Source organism: Myotis lucifugus, unplaced genomic scaffold (genome assembly GCF_000147115.1).
Source record: "Myotis lucifugus unplaced genomic scaffold, Myoluc2.0 scaffold_258, whole genome shotgun sequence".
NCBI classification, from domain to species: domain Eukaryota; kingdom Metazoa; phylum Chordata; class Mammalia; order Chiroptera; family Vespertilionidae; genus Myotis; species Myotis lucifugus.
The window spans coordinates 1,262,012-1,268,011 of NW_005871306.1; positions in this window are offsets into that span (position 1 = coordinate 1,262,012).

Consider the following 6,000-nt stretch of genomic DNA (forward strand, 5'->3'; position numbering starts at 1 on the left):
TAAGAAGCTATACTCAACAAATCCATGTAAGTTATCGACCTGTGTTGTCTCTCCTGCCTTCTTAGAGGATGTAATCTATTTCTCCAGCCACCAGATGAGGGTAAAGTTTGGTTCCAGACGAGCACATGACTTCCTGTCACCGGGAGGAAGCTCGGGCCAGAGGATGAGCTGGCATCTTTAACTGCTTAATCACCAGGAGGCAAGGATGACAGTTTCTTGTTTCTCTGAGCAGGTTGGCTATGACTTCCTGCTTTTTGGATGCGTCAAAACCCAAGGTGTAGTTTGGAGTTGGGAGGCTGATGGGAGCCAGTAAAGGGACTTCTCTCCCGCGCTCCCTGGGTAAGTTACAGGCATGAATGATGCAGCTCCGCACATACTTTCGTCTACTGAGCAGGAGCTGCCCCCGGAGCTCTGCTGAGCCAGCTGGACTAGGAAAGGCCCCTTTAAGCCTTCCTCATAGGAGACATCCAGCTCCTCTATGTGGCAGATATTACTGGTTGCCTAACAACAAGTTGCCTTGGCTACAGTAGTAAGGACTACTCAACGATGGGTTAACCAATAAGGATTTTTCCCCTTCACCTAATAAGAAGTCTTAGATTCCAAGGCTGCTGGAGCATTCCAAGCAAGTCATTAAACTCAGACTCGTTCTGCCTTCCTGCCCCACAGTCCTATGCATGTGGCCCTCAACTCATGATTCCACGATGACCGCTCATGGCAGGAATGGGGACATATCCAAACGGGAAGAGGAAGAGAAGGGAACAGATGTCCATGCTGGCAGGATCTTTGCCTTTTTATTAGAAAAACAATTCTGCAAGGGAGTCAGGGAAATCAAATTTTTTTTTTTTTAAAAAGCTGGGCTTAATGGCACCCTGAATGATTCTAAGATCCTGTTAATAAGAGAAGAGAAAGGATAGTTGATGAGCAGCTAGCAGTGTCTACCAATTACCACATGGCTATGTTCTTTTCCCTAACAGATATCTATGCTCCTCAGGGTGGCACATGCTTCGGAGAATATTTGTACCCGCCCTAGGAGGTGAACTCTGATTAGTTTAAGTTACTCAGGGGGATCCCTTTCCTCTTTTCAATGATTAACTTATACATTGATATGTGACATCATTTTGGGCAATGAGATTTGAGGGCAAAGGTGCCAAAGCAGGGGTCCTCAAACTACGGCCTGCGGGCCACATGCAAATACAAATATTGTATTTGTTCCTGTTTCTTTTTTTACTTCAAAATAAGGTATGTGCAGTGTACATAGGAATTTGTTCATAGTTTTTTTTAAACTATAGTCCAGCCCTCCAACGGTCTGAGGGACAGTGAACTAGCCCCCTGTTTAAAAAGTTTGAGGACCCCTGTGCCAAAGGGTCTTAGAGAAAAGGCTCTTTCTTCCTAAAGAAAGACTCAAGAAACCAGAGTTATTTTTCTGCCTCTGGATGTTGTTGTGTGAAGATGTGATGGCTGGAGCTATGCAGTGATGTTGCAGACATGAGGAGAGCTAGCCTGGTAGGACAAGGCTACTCTGCTGCAGTTGGCATAATGGAAAGACGGGGGAAAATCCATGTTATTCAAGAGGCTACTGAACTGCTAAATTGGTTGGAGCTACTTTTCTTCCAGCCTTCTTCTTTATGTGAGATGGTAACATTCCCTCCTGTTTAACTATTTTGAGTTGGGTTTTCTGCTACTTGCACCCAAAGGGCTTCTAATTGATACCTTTACATGATATGACCAGTAGAATGGATCAATTCTTAAAAAATAAATGTGCCTCTAAATTATAGAAATAGCTACCTAACTTCATCTCCCACTTCCCCTAACCTGCTGTTCTTTCACCAGCCCAGGGGCGCGCCTGCCTCTGGGCCACCGGCCTAGTCTTGTTCCCTCTGCCTGGAATACTTCCTCCCACATAGACATGTAGCTTCATCCATCACTGTATTCTGTCTTATCATGGATGTTTCTATCAAATATTACCTTATCAGAAAGGCTCCCTGACTGCCCTATCTAAAGTACAGCTCACTCTCTCGCCCTGCCCCGCCATCTCCTCGCCCTACCTTCCCCTTCATAAAACTTATCACCCATGGGAAGAGCACGGGCTGCCTGGTCTCTTTGCTACTTGACTGTCTCCTCATCTTGTTTGTGGTTGTTGACAGCGAGGTTCAGTTCCTCCGACAGTGCCCGGTGTCTCGTGGCTGCTCGATGTGTATTTGATGAATAAATGCAAGCGTTGACTCAAAGCTCGATTCTACAACTCCCATTTTACCATAAGAGGGCAGGGTTTGGAGCCAAGCACACCTGACTTTGAACTTCAGCTTTGCCACTTGCCAGCTATGTGAACCTGGTCAAGGTGCCGAGCCTCTGTTTCTTCATCGATAACAGTTTTGTGAAGCAGCTCATCCAGCCCGGCCAGTGTGGCTCAGTTGTTGAGCTTTGACCTATGCACCAGGAGGTCACGGTTGGATTCAGGACAGGGCATGGTGTGCAGGAGACAGCTGATCAATGATTCTCTCTTATCATTGATGTTTCTCTCTCTCCCTTCCTCTCTGAAGTCAATAAAAATAAATTAAAAAAACAAACACAAAACCCACATAGCTCATTCACTTGTTAGAGACAAGAGAAGGAATCTGAAGCGCTGAGGTCCACGTGAGGTAAGGAGGTGTTTGCCACAGGGAGGACCTGAGCATCTGCCGGCAGGTCCTCCGCATCCCTGGAAGGAGAGCGCTGCTTCCTTACTTCCAGGTGTGCCCCCTCCCCGCCCACCCGCTCTCCACCTCCCCCCCGCCCCGGATGGGCGGTGTAAATACTGAGAGTCCTTCCGCTTAGCTACTTGTACATTCCCCCTGCAGCCTTCTGGTTCTCATTTTAAGTTCATTTCCAATGTGCTCTTCCAACCCAGATGAACCCAGGCTCAGAAACGAAAGGCCTTAGGCTATGGCTTTCTGATGCTCCCGGGCGAAGGCAGGGAGGCCACTTCTGTGGGAGCTGGTCCTTAAACTCAGCGGAGACTGAGCCACCTGCCTGCTGCCACCTGCTGAGTTCCCACCACAGGGAGCTCCTGGGAGCGGAGCCTGCTCCCCACAGAGGCCCCAGACTTGCCCGATAACCCACTCAAACATCATCTTTTGGGAGTTTCCATGTAGAGTCATGAAACCTCTCTGTTTGGGTCCCCCTCCCTCCCATTGGGAGTGTTATTACCACACTTGCTAAAAGAAAGCAGGCCTTTCACTCTTTTCATTCATTCATTCATTCATTCATGCATGCATTCCTTCATTGAACAATTACTGTGTGCTACTGCATGCCAGGTACTGTGTTCCCAGGCCATTTCTTTGCTAGTAGGTGAGCTAAGAAAGCACTAATAAGCAAAAAGTTAATTTATAAGTCAACACAGAATTGAATTGTAAATGTTATATTTATTATAATTACAATTAGTAAATTAATTAAATTTATCCATTCACGACAACCTCAATATAGTAGCTGTAACATGCTGAGTGGTATCCTAAGCTCTTTATATATTAACTCACTTAATGCTTCCCTATTTTACAAATGAGGAAACTAAGAAACCAAAAGGTTAAGTATCTTTTAAACTCCCACAACAGTTAAGTGGCCAGTGGGATTTGAAGGCCAGCCCTACGGATTTAAAAAAATATATATTTTTATTGATTTCAGAGAGAAAGGGAGATGGAGAGAGAGATAGAAACATCAATGATGAGAGAGAATCACTGATTGGCTGCCTCCTACATGCCCTCCATTGGGGATCAAGCCCTCACTTGGCATGAACCCTGACGAGGAATCGAACCGTGACCTCCTGGTTCATAGGTCAACGCTCAAGGATTAAGTCCATATGGATTTTTGAGTCCATCTTGTAACCACGTGACAGTACTCTGTCTGACCTTTAAGCAGCCATGACTGAGTGGACAGGAGGAGGTCAGGAGCTGACAGGTGACATGCAGGAAGGTGAGCTGGGCCATGATGAGGCGTGGGATGGTGGATGGTGGGGGCCTCTCTCACGTGGGAGAGGCCAGGCAGAGACCTGAGGGATGAGAAAGGGCCAGCAATCTGGGAAAAAAACCCTGCAGGTCGAGAGGACAGAAAATGCAAAAGCTTGAAGCAGGGACTGTGGCACATTTCAGGGACAGAGAAAAGGCCCGTGTGACCGGGGTGTGTGACCAGGTCAAGCTGTCCCTGGGGGAGCCAAGAGTGGAAAGGTAGGCAGGGGGCAGATCCTGGTGGGTTGTCATTCAGATTCCATTCAAAAGAGAAAATTGCTCAATGAATCACTTTGCTCAGTTTCTGTGGGGCTTGTGGCTGGCATTTGTCACAGAGCTCAAGGAGCTGCAGAAAACCTATCATCCCTTGTGGCCGAAAACCTGTGAGCCTTTGTGAAATTCTCCTTCCTTTGTAAGTGTCTGCACATAATCGAGTCTCTCCGGACTGACTGGTGGTCTGACCTGGCTACAGCTCTGGACCCAGTGACCCAAGTTGAGCTCCACAACATGAGCAGAACTTATACTAACCTCAAGACTCCCCGAAGAAGCGGTGCTTCCTTGGTTGTGGATTTAAAAATTCTGAGTATTAGACTATTTTCCTATGATTTCCTTTGATTTCTTAAAATGGGTCGCAGGAGTCTAAAATAGGAAGAAAGAAGGTGGGCTTTATGCAATCGCTTTCCAGCGAGTCCCGTTTCCTGTCATTTGTGTATGCCTCCGCTGTGGGGACTGATCCTGGACTTTCGGCTTTGCCAGGTAAACAAAACACTCGAGTTAAGAGGAAATAAAGAGCCTGGCCAATGAGCCAATATTTTGCAACAAGAATTTATGCCCTGGTACTGCTTGGCATGCATGCAATTGGCTAAACAATCTGAGTACAGCAGTCAGAACACGTGGGTGGTCCTGGTAGCTGAAGCATGTTGGACCCCAGCTGACCACTGTGAGGGGCGAGGGCGGCCCCTTTGGGAAGCTCTTCGGAGGGGAATACCTGGGAATTTCACAGAACATGCACCAAGAGGAAGTGACGAGGTCAGGCAGCTGGAGTTAGAATCCCCGGCCCCCCATTTCCTGCTGGGTGACTTTGGGAAAGTTACTTAACCACCCAGAGCCCATTTTGCAGGGTTGTCCTGAGGGCATTTGATAAATCAATTTGTAATCGATAACAAATTGAAGTTAGTTCAGAGCCTGGTGTGAGTAAGGCTTCAATAAACATATCTATTTGTTTCTTTTTCCATCAGCCCCTTCCCAGTCCTCAGCCTGTGGCCCCAGAGCCACTGCCCCACACACTCTCTGCAGGACCTCAGCAGGGAGGAGAGCGTGTGTGCGCACGGAGGCCCCACGGAGCAGCAGCCTCGCAGAGAGCCCCTTACAAAGGAGGCTTGGCTCTAGGGCAGGGTTTCTAGTGACATCAGGGACAGATCATCCTTTGTTGTGGGAACTGTGCTGTGCACTATAAGGCGTTTAGCAGCATCTCTGGCCTTTACATACTAGATGCCAGTAGCACCCCCTCCCCCAACAGTTGTGACAACCAAAAATGTCTCCAAATATTGTCAAATGTCCTCAGGGGACAAGCCACAGGGAACATTTTAAATTTATTGTTTTAAAAACCTATTAATTAAATTATATGCCTTTATTGCTGGGGAAGAGAGAGAGAGAGAGAAGAAGGGAGAAAAGGAAGAAAGGAAGAAAGGAAGGAAGGAAGAAAGGAGGAAAAAAGAGAGGAGGGAGGAAATGTACATAGATGAATAGAACTAAAACTAACTAGAACAAAACACTCCTATCCCTATAAAAGTTTTAGAAAATACCCTTGAAAACTATTTTTTTTTATGTGAGAATTTATAGACCAAAATATCTTTGGACTCTTGCCCTTGCCAGTGTGGACCAGTGGTTAGAGCATCAACCCATGCACCTATGGGCTGTGGGCTCGATTCCCAGTCAGGGGTACGTGTCTAGGTGGCAGTTTTGATCCTTGCCCCAGTTGGATGCCTGTGGGAGGCAATCAATCAATCAATCAATGTGTCTC